This window comes from Drosophila serrata, unplaced genomic scaffold (genome assembly GCF_035046125.1).
Source record: "Drosophila serrata isolate PLE 108 unplaced genomic scaffold, ASM3504612v1 contig_47, whole genome shotgun sequence".
Taxonomy (NCBI): domain Eukaryota; kingdom Metazoa; phylum Arthropoda; class Insecta; order Diptera; family Drosophilidae; genus Drosophila; species Drosophila serrata.
Window position 1 is genome coordinate 260,458 of NW_028256945.1, and position 12,764 is coordinate 273,221.

At 47.2% G+C, this 12,764-nt stretch overlaps 2 protein-coding genes and 2 pseudogenes across 8 annotated transcripts in view; 1 reads left to right on the plus strand and 3 right to left on the minus strand.

Annotated features, from left to right (window-relative positions):
* LOC110189533 (uncharacterized) overlaps positions 1 to 12,764 on the minus strand; it is a 68,377-nt gene that overhangs the window by 51,952 nt on the left and 3,661 nt on the right. The gene's annotated exons all lie outside the window — the stretch shown is intronic.
* The window catches only part of LOC147644971 (putative guanine nucleotide exchange factor MCF2L2), a 131,030-nt gene that overhangs the window by 35,142 nt on the left and 83,124 nt on the right, over positions 1 to 12,764 (plus strand). The gene's annotated exons all lie outside the window — the stretch shown is intronic.
* Positions 4,321 to 4,667, minus strand: LOC147644972 (uncharacterized; annotated as a pseudogene). The gene has a single exon (XR_015272526.1). The product of XR_015272526.1 is annotated as an uncharacterized LOC147644972 (transcript).
* Positions 9,408 to 9,939, minus strand: LOC110189555 (large ribosomal subunit protein uL11 pseudogene; annotated as a pseudogene).

Below are 12,764 nucleotides of genomic sequence, written 5' to 3' on the forward strand. Positions count from 1 at the left end.
CTTGATTCATATTTTCCATCATCTTTCACCTCCTCTGCTAGAACGACTCCATAGAATCCCAAGTAGATAAAGGACAAATCCTCTTCCCATTTTTCGCGCGTCCTCTGATTTAGCTTTCGTTCGACGATGTGAATCAGCAATCCATCCAAGATTTGTTGCGTAGTGGCAAGGGTACGGAAGGGTACAAGGGTATAGCCGAAGACCCTTGGCTGATCCCTTCTCGACACCTTTTAAACCAAGTATTGCCTGTACGTGTGCCTGAAAATGTAAAACTTTATTATCGAATCTATTTTTGAGTAAATCCAAAGCCTTTCTATAATTGGCATTCGAGGGCTCAAGTGAACGAATGGTCTCTATAGCCACGCCGCCTAAACTTGACCTTAGATATTGTAATTTTTCAATATCACTTAGCTCCTCATCATTTCCGATGACCGTGGTGAACTTCGAAATAAAATCCGTTCAATCGGAATAGGATCCAAGGAACCGAATTCCAAAATTGGCAACCGAGGCTTCCTAGATCGGAAAGAAAGATCCGGATGGTTAAAAATGTCTATGGATGTTGAATTTGCAGCGGTTGCAACCGGCAATTGTGATTTGCGAAGCGCCGCTGAACCTCGATTTATCTTCGCATTCACATCCATGAACGCCGTGGAGAATTCGATCCGATGGTCGCGGATATCCGAAAAGTCCTATCAAATCAAAAAGAATCAAAGGCCAGGTTTAAGGAATTAATCCACTCCAGCCGCGCCAGTAAATCAGCTCCATCAAACTGATCTACAGTCTCTGGATTTATATAATAATTCATCAAGCTCAATTGCCGCAAAAGGGATTGGGCATTGGCTCGGTAGAAGTCCACGTCACTTGGCGGTTCATTTTGATGCAGAACCAAGTTTTCCGTATTAGACATTCTTTTTTCTAAAGCAAAAAGAATTAATAAAAGAAAAATGTCTGACCGCTTCAGTATGTATGAACCCGTTTAGTTATCACCGCACAAATTTAGAGGTTAATCAGCGCCACCGAGATGCAACGGAACCTCAACAATGTTTTTGTTGCAAGTTGTCTGCCTCGCAACAGCGGAGTTTTGGCACACGCGCGTTTATGCTATATTTGCATTTCTAAATATTTATTCAATAGGCGCTATTTACGACGCTTAAGCGCGAACCACCTTTGTATATAATGTTAAGCACAACATAGCTTTGGTTTAACAGCGCGATGTAACCGAAAATCAGCGGCCGGTACAAGGTATGTATGTGAGTTTGCTTGGTGCTTATGACCGAATGCCAGTAAGCGACAGCGAAGCAAAGCGATTTGTTTAAACAATATTAAACAGCGAACACCGGGTTGCAGGCTCCGAACAAAAGAATAACGTCGGGGTCACCAATATGTTTATGGGGAAGACAACGAATTTGCCACCCTTAAGCAATAATAAGCTTATGTAGCTTAGCTTAAAAGATAAGGCGACAGAAGAAGAAGAGAGAGAGAAATAGATAAGAAAAGAGAAGAGCTAAGAGCGCAGTAGGTGCAGCCATACACCTATGCGCGCATAATTATTCAGTAGCGGTCTGCTCCGAACAGGCCCTTTATTCAAATAATTTGAGAGTTTTGCAACTTGTACTAATGTTAGATATATATTTGGCTTTGGTAACCCTTCTTTTTTATAATCTCCATTTTATTGAGGTTTCTTCTTATATAGATTATTGTTATGTGAATTAACTTAACTATTGAGATACTACAAGGAACACATTTAGATCGCTACTTTTAACATTGTTGATCACTTACCTGCCGTAAGAAGTGGCAAGCCGTAGAGAACTAATGTACACTGGCGACGTTAAAATTTGCGTGCATTTAGAAAAATCTCTGGCCAACCGGATTAACAAAAAAAAAAGAGAGTATTATGCTTGGATTCATCAAAGGTAATCAGAGGAATTCGATGAGATTCATCTAATAACCATACTTTCCTTTTCCAATTGTAGTAGAGATAGTGCTAGGTGTACATTTCACTTGATATTGTAATAATAAGTATATCATATGAATTGCAGTAGCCTTATAGAATATACAACTTTTAAATGTATGTAGCCAACACATGTCTGGTCCAAACATAAACGGAACTAGTCTAGAACATTTTTGATTTTTACTTTTTTTTTACGGGAGCTAGTGTGAGCAATGAATAGTATGACAAATTACAAATTTACAGTTTTATTAAAGACAGTAGAATTACTAAGATGATACGACATACGATTTTTTTTTGCACACGACTTTTTTTGCTGACTGAGCCTCTCTTAAATTTGGTTAATAAGCTAGTACGAGAGCGGTCTAGAGCCAGCCGCTCTTATTTACGCATGCTGCCACAGCCGCCGATTGTTTGTGTGCAAACGTGTTCGCATGGATCAAAATATACCCTTAACTTTATAAGTTATAAGTTTATTTTGGAACATTAAGGTATTAAGAGTTCGACGTGTGATAAATATGCATAAATATTTGGGCTTTCACTTCCGAGCAGAGGCACACACATATTCACACGCGAATAATAGCGGCACAGAGCGGTCGTGTATAGGCTGTCCGGTCGCCTGACCGATCAGTCCAGGTGCCTTTGGGACCTCTTTTCTTGGGGGGTCCTTCCCTACATTGTCTTTTTCCTCATGGTAAGATGCTCTTACCAAGGTGGCGGCTTCCACAAAGTGGAATGTCACTCCAGCCGGCCGTGGGGTAAGCTGTTATCGCAGCGCATGTAAGCGCGAAGCCTGCAAGCTGAGGAGCTTGCAATTTAAAGAACGTTGCAGGTTTATCCCCTGAACTCCTAGAGGGCGCTCGGCCCAACAGAGAGCACTGGGCAACCAGTGCTCGCTGACAAAAGCTATTCGCTGTGAGTTCTACGCATGAATCGATCAGCACAAACAGTAGCACACTGTTTGGGCAGCTGTCCCAAGCCTTTGGCAAGGAGGCAGGATCGGGATCAGAAATTCCCACTTAGCACCTCGGTGGTCAACCCTCTCCGCACTGCGGAACTCCCGAAATTGGGGCTCTGGCGACCGAGGCGGGTTGGTAAAACCCCCCATCCTTACCTGGCGGCAGGTCTTAAACGCAACCCCCGCAGCATTGCAATATGCTACTATCAAAAAGGAAGGTGGTAGCACCTGTAAAATTCATCCGCGGTCGACATCGCGATAAGGGCACGGATTCTGGGGGCCACAACCAATATTTTCAACCATACTGCAGCACCGGCAGCCCACTTGGTCGGTTCCCTTTACAAGCGACAAGGGACGATATTAGTGACCTGGACCCCCAAGCCGTCGGCCCTTTCACACCTATTCTGATTGTCAAGACGGTCCTAGAACCCACTTACTCTGCGAGCAGCGTGTCGACCCCCAAATCGAAGAGGGTCAGGGACTGCCCTGACGCTCCAAACTCTGACCACCCACCCAAGAAAGGCAAAGTGGGTTTGATCCTCGACGATTTGCTGGCCAGGTTATCAGAACGCCTTTTTCAGACTAAAGAAGATACTGTTGGAGTTGCTGTTCACAGAGGAGTTTTAAAGGTTGCATAGAGAAAATGGAGCAGTGGTGGCACAAACATTCTCCATTGGTCGTCCCCGACCGGGAAGTCGCAGCATTGGAGCTGGATCGCCTTAAGGAGATCGAGTCAAGCGCCAAATTCTTCCGTTGCTTAAAATCAGGGCATATTGTAGGCAGATGCATCAAATCCTTTCATAGATGCAGATTCTTCTTAAGATGCAGCCAAGAGGAACGTAAAATAGCCTTGTGAAAAAATAGCCTTCGCTGCTTTAGATGCCCCGATTTGAAGCATACCGACACAAGCCACCGGGACGGACAGCCGCCAATGCCCCCTGGTGGCGCCGTCCACAGCAGCTCCGAAAGGCATAAAAGTGACTCAACTAAATTTGTATCACTGCGCGGCAGTACAGGACCTGCTCTCGTCGTAGGTCCGGGAAAGCGGTGGGAAGTTGCTATGTATACGAGACATACTGGGTCGGCTTGGGCTCCAAGAACATGAAGACCGCGACTATCCGGGTGTGCGATGCCTCAATCAGATCGTCCAGAGCGATAGAGTATCTGGGAGTGATGATCGACACGAGGCAGCGTGGCAATCACGACGGGAGTCAACTGAAAGGATAGATTGACCTATCGGCTGATCGGCGCAACTCGTTAGCGCCCATTGATTTTTTATATTCGATTTTATTAATGTTAGGTTAGATTGGAAAAAACACCTAAATTAACATAAATGCTCATAACTAGGAACGGGGCAAGGACCCATATTGTGCGGTACAGCCGCAAAACAAAGCTTCGCCCAATTGTAGGCCTTTTAGCCCGTCCGCTCCCTTCTACCCCTCTACAGCACTCTAAGAGCCTTCAGAACCTTTGCAGAGAAAGCCGCTTTCGCTTCCCACATTCTGGAGGCTCGATCATCAGCGGCACCAGCGTATCCGCCCTGATCTTTGCTCGTGCTACCTCCTCCAGGGCGGCCCTCTCTTCGTCGAATCGGCGGCACTCGAACACTACGAGGTGCACATCCTCAGCAACTCCAGATCCGCACTCCGGGCAACCATCCTTATAATGATGGCCGAACCTCTTGAGGTAGCTACGGAAGCAGCCATGTCTGCTCAATACCTGGGTCAGGTAGAAATCCACCTGCCCATGCTTCCTCTCCATCCAGGCCTCTATGTTGGGGACCAGCCTGTGCGTCCATCGCCCTTTGGACGAGGCGTCCCACTTCGCCTGCCAGCTCTCATAGCTCCTTCTTCTGGCCGCGCATTTCGCCTCGGCCTTAGTTCCGCCACCTGGTCCTTCATGTCCTCGCAGCGCGCTCCGAATCTCTAACTTCTCGCGGACCAGCTAATTCAGGGGGACCATGCCGGCTATCACCAGAACGGCGTCGTTCGAGAAAGCGCTGCATGTAGGACTTCGTCTCGGCTGCTTCTGCCCACACCGGCGTCGCATACGGAATCTGGGAAGTTACGACGCTCGTCAGCAGCTTCCTGGTGATCTGCTTGGGCCCTCTTGTGTTGAGCAGTACGCAGGCGAGACTTCCTGCCGTCCCACTGTCCTTCTTCTGGGCATACTCCAGATGCTCCCTGAATGACAGCCGTGTGTTGATTAGGACGCAGAGGTATTTAATCGCCCTCTGCGATCTAATCACGGCTCCACTGACCCGGATATTGGCCGTTTCCACCGATTTCCTGCTCGAGATCAGGACTGCCTGATCGATCCGATCGCTTTGTTTGTCAAGTGCGCTTCTTGGCGGTTACGACCACTGCCACGTCGTCGGCGAACCCGACAACAATAGTGCCACTTGGCATTTTGAGTCGCAGAACCCCGTCGTACATGGTGTTCCAGAGCAGGGGTCCAAAAACGGAACCACTGACGCTACTGAGAACACTCTCTCACTAAAGTAGCTCCTTACTACTTTTAGTAAGTACCCTGGGATATTTAGGGTGACGAGGGACGCCAGTGTTCGGTTCCAGTCCGCGGTGTTAAAGCCGTTCCTTATGTCCATCGTTACCATAAGACAGTAACTCTTGGAGCCGCCTTTCCACCTCTTGCCCGGGATGGCCGAACGGGCAATGTCCTTGACCATCTCGATGACATCGAGCGTGAACCTCCCTCTCCGGAAATCGAACTGGCTCGGGGAAAGACCTCCGGACTCCTCGATGGCAACAGCCAGTCTGGCTGTCACGATCTTCTCGTACACCTTGCCAGTGGTGTCGGTCAGGCAGATCAGCCTATAGGAGGATGGCTCCCCCGGCGGCTTGCCCGGCTTGGAGAGCAGCAGTAGCTGCTGCCTTTTCCACCTCTCAGGACAGATTCCCTCGTCCAGGCACTTGGAGTACATGGCGGCGAACTCCCTCGGGTGAAGCGCGATGGATATGTTTAGAGCCCTGTTGGGTATAGCATCCGTCCCATGGAGCTGTGCTGGCAGCTCTCAGGCCCTTGACCACCATCCGGTACGCTCCGCCCCAGGGGTCTCCCTTCGCCTCGTCGCAGAGCTGCAGGAAACGGTCCCTCTTTGCGCCTCTTATGGCCGCCTTAAGGGCCTTCCTCGCAATTCTGAAGGCCTCGCTACACTCCCTGGCTCGCGGAGAGCCGCGCGCACGAGTCAGCTGCCTGCGGGCTCGATGGCAGGTGGATCGCAGATCGGCGATCTCGTCGCTCCACCAGAAGACTGGCCTGCGACTTCCTCGAAACGAACGTCTCAGCCGCATTCTCTGGTCGCATGCATGCTCCAGCGCTGCTGCATCGTGATTCGCTGTCTCTTCGGCTCCACCCGGCTCACCTGTTACCATTGCGGGCCGCAGTGTCGAGCGGGTATCTTCCTCAGGTACTCCGACAGAGCACAGGTTCACCTCATGATCGCCCCCGGTGTAGGCGTCGGCAACCTCCCATTTGGCAGAGTGGAAGATTGCTCTAATCGTGAATGTGAGGTGGTTTAGGTTGAGCTGGATCAGCTGCATTCGGATCTTGAGAGGACGAGCCGGCCTTTTGTGCAGGGGATCCTTTTCCTGCCCGTCTGGTGGTTTGCCTCTACAGGGCCGACTCCTCTGCCGGAAGTGCAGACAGCAGCCTTGTGACCTGCTTCGCCATACTTGATGCAGCAACCGCTTTTAATGATGGCCTGATGGCGATGTGCCCAAGCTCCAGGCATCTAAAGCAGCGAGGGGGGCGCTCGCGTTCTCGCACTCTACATCGGGTCCATCCGATGCGGACCTCGCCTCGCCGCCTAACCTCCGACACCAATGAGCTAGGCAGGCTGAGGACCGCCGTTTTAGTTTCCCCGTACTCTGGGCGGAGGCTTCGGATCCTCACTGCACCTTCACTCAGCTGATATTGGTCTGAGAAGATTGTCGTAATCGCGTCAAGATTGCGAATCTCGAAGACGCAGACCTTCGACTCTTCCGTCAGTGCTCGCACTTCGGCCGCGTCGCCAAGGACCTGCTGTTCCTCATAGACTCGGCGCTCTCGTGACTCCCTCTGGCTACCTCCAGAAGCAGGTTAACTCTGGCCGTCCTACGCACCTTGCTGACTGCCCCTCCAAGGTCGGTCAGCTTGCTGTCCTCCCTTCTCGTGACCAGCGCCAGGATCTCGCTGTAGCTTTTCCCCGGTGCCTCTACGATCACCGCATCGGGGCGGGCTTTGCGGGTCTGCTTCTTCTTTTTGACAACGGTGTTCCACGAGTCCCCGCCATTCACTGGCACGGGATCAGGTGGTCTTATTGGTCCTGCCGAGTTCCCTTTCCCGTGCTCTGGTGCCCGAGACTTTGCTTGGGAAGCTCGTTGGACCTTTCGAATACCCCTCGCCGACGCTGCGGGGGCTGATTCAACTACATCGGCATCGTGGGGCAGAACGGCTTGATACGATTTTGCGCCCTCCAATTGGCCAATAACCTTTCCGCAATGTCGTCAGCAACGCTTGTGATCCTGCATGCGAATGTTTTCTTTTATCGTAAGAGAGCTGTTGCATTGCTCTCGCTTTGCTACGGCAGCAAGTGTGTCATTTTCAAAATGATTACTAGGATCCTTGACGATGGCAGCTAAGACAGATTGAGGAGTTGACGCACTCGGCAGCCCTCCAAACACGATCCAACCAAGTTTGCATCCCGGGATTGCGCTTGAATGTCGACTGCCTTATCAGAATTCAAGGCAGATTCACAAATGCCAGATCCTAGTGTATGCGACTTTCGATAATTCAAATTTAGTTGGCTTGCAGGTGAGAATTAATAAAGTTTAGCTGAGACGCCGAGTCTTAGATTGCTCGGCAAGGCATAAATTCTCCAAACTTATTTCTCACATAAATAATAGCGGTTGGAAGCAACACGTAATCAACGGGTAGAATATCTGTGGGTTTTGGTGGAGGGTTTGATGAATGTAAACATGATAATAATGCTGATGAAGATGATGTTGATGTCATCCATCATTTAGAAGTGGATCGGATGATAGAGATGAAACGGTGGATGGTACAGAGGGGTCTCGATTGATATGCAACAATGAGTGGTGCTTCAATTGACAATATTTGCAGTGCGTTGACTTGCATTGCTGCAAACTATGGGTGGAACTTCTTTGCTTCTCTAAATCGAAGATTCGGGCTCAAATTTAGGAATCGAGAGCATTTTCAAATAATGATCTCTCGGATCACAAAACATACATAGAGGTCTCCCTCAGCCCTTCTCTACACCTTTTAAACCAAGTGTTGCCTGTACGTATGCCTGAATATGTAGAACTTTATTATCGAATCTATTTTCTAGTAAATCCAACGCCAAATGTCTGACCGCTTCAGTAGATGTTAATCAGCGCCACCGAGATGCAACGGAACCTCAACAATGTTGTTGTTGTATATTGTCTGCCTTGTAAACGCGCGTCTATGCTATGAATAGCATGTATGTACATATGATATATGCGCTATTTACGACTCTTAATCGCGAGCCACTTTTATTTATAATTTTTGGCACAACAAAGCTTTGTTTCAACAGCGCGATGTAACCGAAAAACAGCGGCCGGCTATATGCACTCAGCTAGTTACGTATGTAGATATGTATGTGAGTTTGCTTGTGTGCTTATGACCGAATGCCAGTAAGCGGCAGCGAAGCAAAGGGATTTGTTGTAACAATATTAAACAGCAGGCTGCGAGCCAAAGAGTCATGTCGGGGTCACCAAAATGTTTATGGGGAAGACAACGAAATTACCACTCTTGAGCAATAATTACTAACACACGAATGGGTTAATTATATGCTGTATATATTTTGTTTTCTGTTCTCTGGTCGGAGCTGCAACTAACGATCGAACGCTTAGCTTCAATATATATAAAACGCTTACGCGAGAAAGAGAAATAGATATGAAAAGAGAAAAGCTAAGAGTGCAGCAGGTGCAGCCATACACCTATGCGCGCATAATTAGGCACTAGCGGTCTGCTCCGAACAGGCACCAAGCGCTGAAGCTGCTGCAGCGTCAGAGTCCAGAAATCCCAACCGCAGAGTGGAAAGTACTGCAAGTTATGAGCCCTTATTAACGCTGAAGGAGGAGGAAGAGGGTGACCTGACGTTGGTAGTCAACCCGTCGAGTGGAGTTGAGCCATAAAGTAAGATCTCGTCGGCGGAACTTCTCATTTCCATGGAGCAATTATCCATGGATTGCCTCGGGCTCTCGTTGCGGGACAAAGTACTATGGTGTGATGTGCACGTATAAACATAAATATATCAACATATAATTGTAAATATATGAACAAGACATGAATGTCACAATGCAGTCCAAGCTCAAGTGGAAATTTAATATGATCACCCACCCAGACTGTGAGTGTCCAAACTGCAAGATCAGCGTTCTCACTCTGTACAAGTCTAGCACCTGCAAGTCCAAACTCATGCCTCTCTCTCTGATAGCATAAGAATAAACATATAAGTGATATAGACTGTAACGCGTACAAATTATTAATTCTGGATTAAAAAACTGTTTATTCTGCGGGACTTTTTATGGTGCCCTCGTTAAGTTCATCAATAACATCATAAGGGTGCTTTCCGTCAACGGTGTAGCCGACGCTCTGAGCGATTCCCAGGACTTCCTTGCAGGTTCCCTTCAATTCACGGGTCATGGACCTAGGCCTCTTCACTCGCGGATGGCCAGGATATCGTTGAAGGCGATGTTTCCACTGTGCTTGATGTTCTTCTGCTTCTTGCGATCACGTGGGGGTTCCTTCAGAGCCTTGATGCAGCCGATGGAACCACAGAAATGGAAGCTTGTCTGTTTTAGATGGTCAGGCAGATGGTGATCTTCAGACCCTTCCTGTCGGTAGTGGCCTTGGCGATGTTACCACCAATTTTCTTGGGAGACAAACCGAAAGGACCGATCTTGGGAGCCAGGGAGGAAGTAGCGCCAACTTCTCCACCCACGCAACGCAGGTTAACCAATTTAACTTCCGTAGGGTCGAATTTAGGAGGCATTGTGGTATCGCGGCAGAAACAGTTGCATAAAAAGACACAAAAAAAGTGCGATCCGTTCCTCTGCTGACATTAGCGTCCGCTTCGCGGGCTCTGGCTAAGACCAAAGCTAAAAAACTGTTTAAGAGAAATTAGAAAGAATGCTCGAGCTAAGCAAACCAATTTTGTGTTATGATGGGTGGCTCTTAAAAAGGATTATGCCCTCATTCTAAAATGGTATCAGAATGGAAAGTCCTACTGAGACCAAAGTACATACATAGAATACGAATTTTATCACTCTCCTAAACTAACCGTCTTTAGAAACCCCCGTAATACTAACTGCGGAAAGTTTATAAAGACAATCAATATTAAACTCTCGACTTTTCCGGGCACAGTAAAATCCGATGAAGACATAGAAAAGACATAGAGACCCCCTCCAAGGAATTACTAATTACACGCATCATGTTCGATATCACAAACCAAGAAGAGGAGCAGACCACACTGGAGGAACACGGACCATTTGTTCCAACGCACTAACCTCAGAGAGGGCTATAAACTCATTCGCGTGGATAAAAGCACCAGGACTAGACATACTGCAGGCGACCAAAGAAGTCATTACTCCATAGCTACATGGAATATACACAGCTTGTCTCGGCACGGCTTATATCCCGATCTAATAAAGGACATGTAGGGCTATCTGCCCGTCAAAAGCAGGAAATAACTATCACGTTAACTAAGACGCTAGAAAAGCGTGCTGGACCTATACATCAGAAACGATGTGGAAAAACTACTGTAAACCAACCAGCACACCTACACAAAAGGCAAATCAGTGGAGACGGCACTCCATATCCGTGGCATTCACCAATATAAGCACAGATGTAATAAAGGACCGCCTGAGACCGACCAACACGCACTCCGCCATCAACTTCTGGATAGGAAATCTACTAAACTGTAGGCGGATGCAATCAGATTGGGGCACCGCTTCCAAGGTGGAAAAAAGTACACAGACGCACGAAGCAAGGTGGAGTCCTATCGCCCCTCCTATAGATCATTTATAAATAACGTAAATAATAAGGGTCCCAAATGACTTCCTTGCAGGACGCCTGACGCCCTTCGAACATTAGATAAATTATTCTTTAAAAAAACCTTTTGCAGCCTGCCATTCAGGTAACTTAAGATCCAATTAAGAAGATCACTTGGAAAACCCATTAAATCGAGTTTTCTTACGAGGAGAGAATGGTTAATGGTTAATGCTTTACTGAAATCAGTATAAATTACATTTATCTAAAAATTATTACGGAACCACTTTATAATAACGGAAGAGAGCTCCAAAAGATTTGTTGTTGTTGATCTTCGCTTAATATACCTATGTTTATATGGAGAAAAACCTGATCTATTAAAGTTCTGCAAGTGAGGAGTTCTGCAAGTGCAAGTGAGGAGTGTTTTCCAAAAAATTGGGATAACCGATAACTTGGTGATTCCTCTATAATTGTAAGCATCCGATTTGATAACTTCTTTTTGAATACAAATAAGAAAGGATTCTTTCCAAATATTGGGAAAGTTGGAGGTTTCTAAGGATAAGGTAAACAATTTCAGAAGGGGACTGCACAGGGCATCGGCACAATACCTGAGCACACAACCGTGTCCGTTGGGACCTGGCGAATAAACTTGCTGGAAACGATTAAGACCTAAAGAAAGAAGAGAGCTATCGTTTAATCTAGATAGGTTGCAGTGGTGATGCCCAATACTAGAGCCTCCAATTACAGCTAAGCTCCTTTTGCTCCACTCCCTCTGTTTGTTATTGGTTGTCCTGATTACTATCAGTACCAGCCAGAGTCAGTAAGGAAACTTAGGATTGCCGATACCTTCAGCTTTTCTGTGCTGCCCAGTGACTCCATCTGGTAGGCACCACTGTGGTGAAGTCTGTTGTGATTTAGCGCTGGGCAGAAGCAAAGCAGATGTTCCGGTATCTCTTGCTCTGTAGTTTGCATGCAGCTTCAACAGATTGAATTATGTGGTAGTCCCACTTTCATTGTATGCGATCAGATCGCCCATTGACCTGTGGTGACTGCCGTGATTCGCTGATATCCCGTTTGCTTTTGGATAGCGTTCACTGGTTCGTTTTTTGTCGTATCTCGGCCAACATTCTTTTGACCTTCTGTGCTCGCTCTTTCTTAGCCATTCCTTGTTAGCTATCTCTTTGAAGTGAACATGGATCCTTGTCTTGATCGCATCGGGAGATCGGTAATTCGATGTCCGTACTTACCCCTGCCGAACCTGCACGGGCTAGTTCATCTGTCTTCTCATTTCCTGGTACCCCTGGTACCCTTCGTTATGTCCGGGTACACAAGATACTTGTACATTATTTTTGTCAGCGATTCTGTTAAGGGCCTTCTTGCATTCTGCCACTAGTCGTGAGTTCGTTTTCACGGCAGCTGGGGATTTTATAGCCGCTTGCCTATCCGTGTAGATCCGTATTTTGGCGTCCCTGAGGTTCTGCCTTAAGAAAAGTTCGGCTGCTTCCCTTGTGGCTAGTAACTCAGCCTGAATGCCTTTTCAATTTCCTAATTCTTAGCGTAGATCTCTATATTTTTAGCGTAGATCTCTATATTATAATTATTTTGGCTGTACTCCCCATTTTTCCCAAACATTATTCAGCAGGAGTAGAAGGCAATGCTTGCCTTCCTAACTGTTTCTGCAATGTTTTCCTTTCATAAGAGCTTTTTATCCAGTATCACTCCTAGATATTTAGCTTGCTCCGCTTGATTTAACTCCATGCCGATTACTCTGGGCATGTTGAAAGATGGAATCTTGGTTCTTCTTGTGAAGAGCATCAGTTCTGTCTTAGT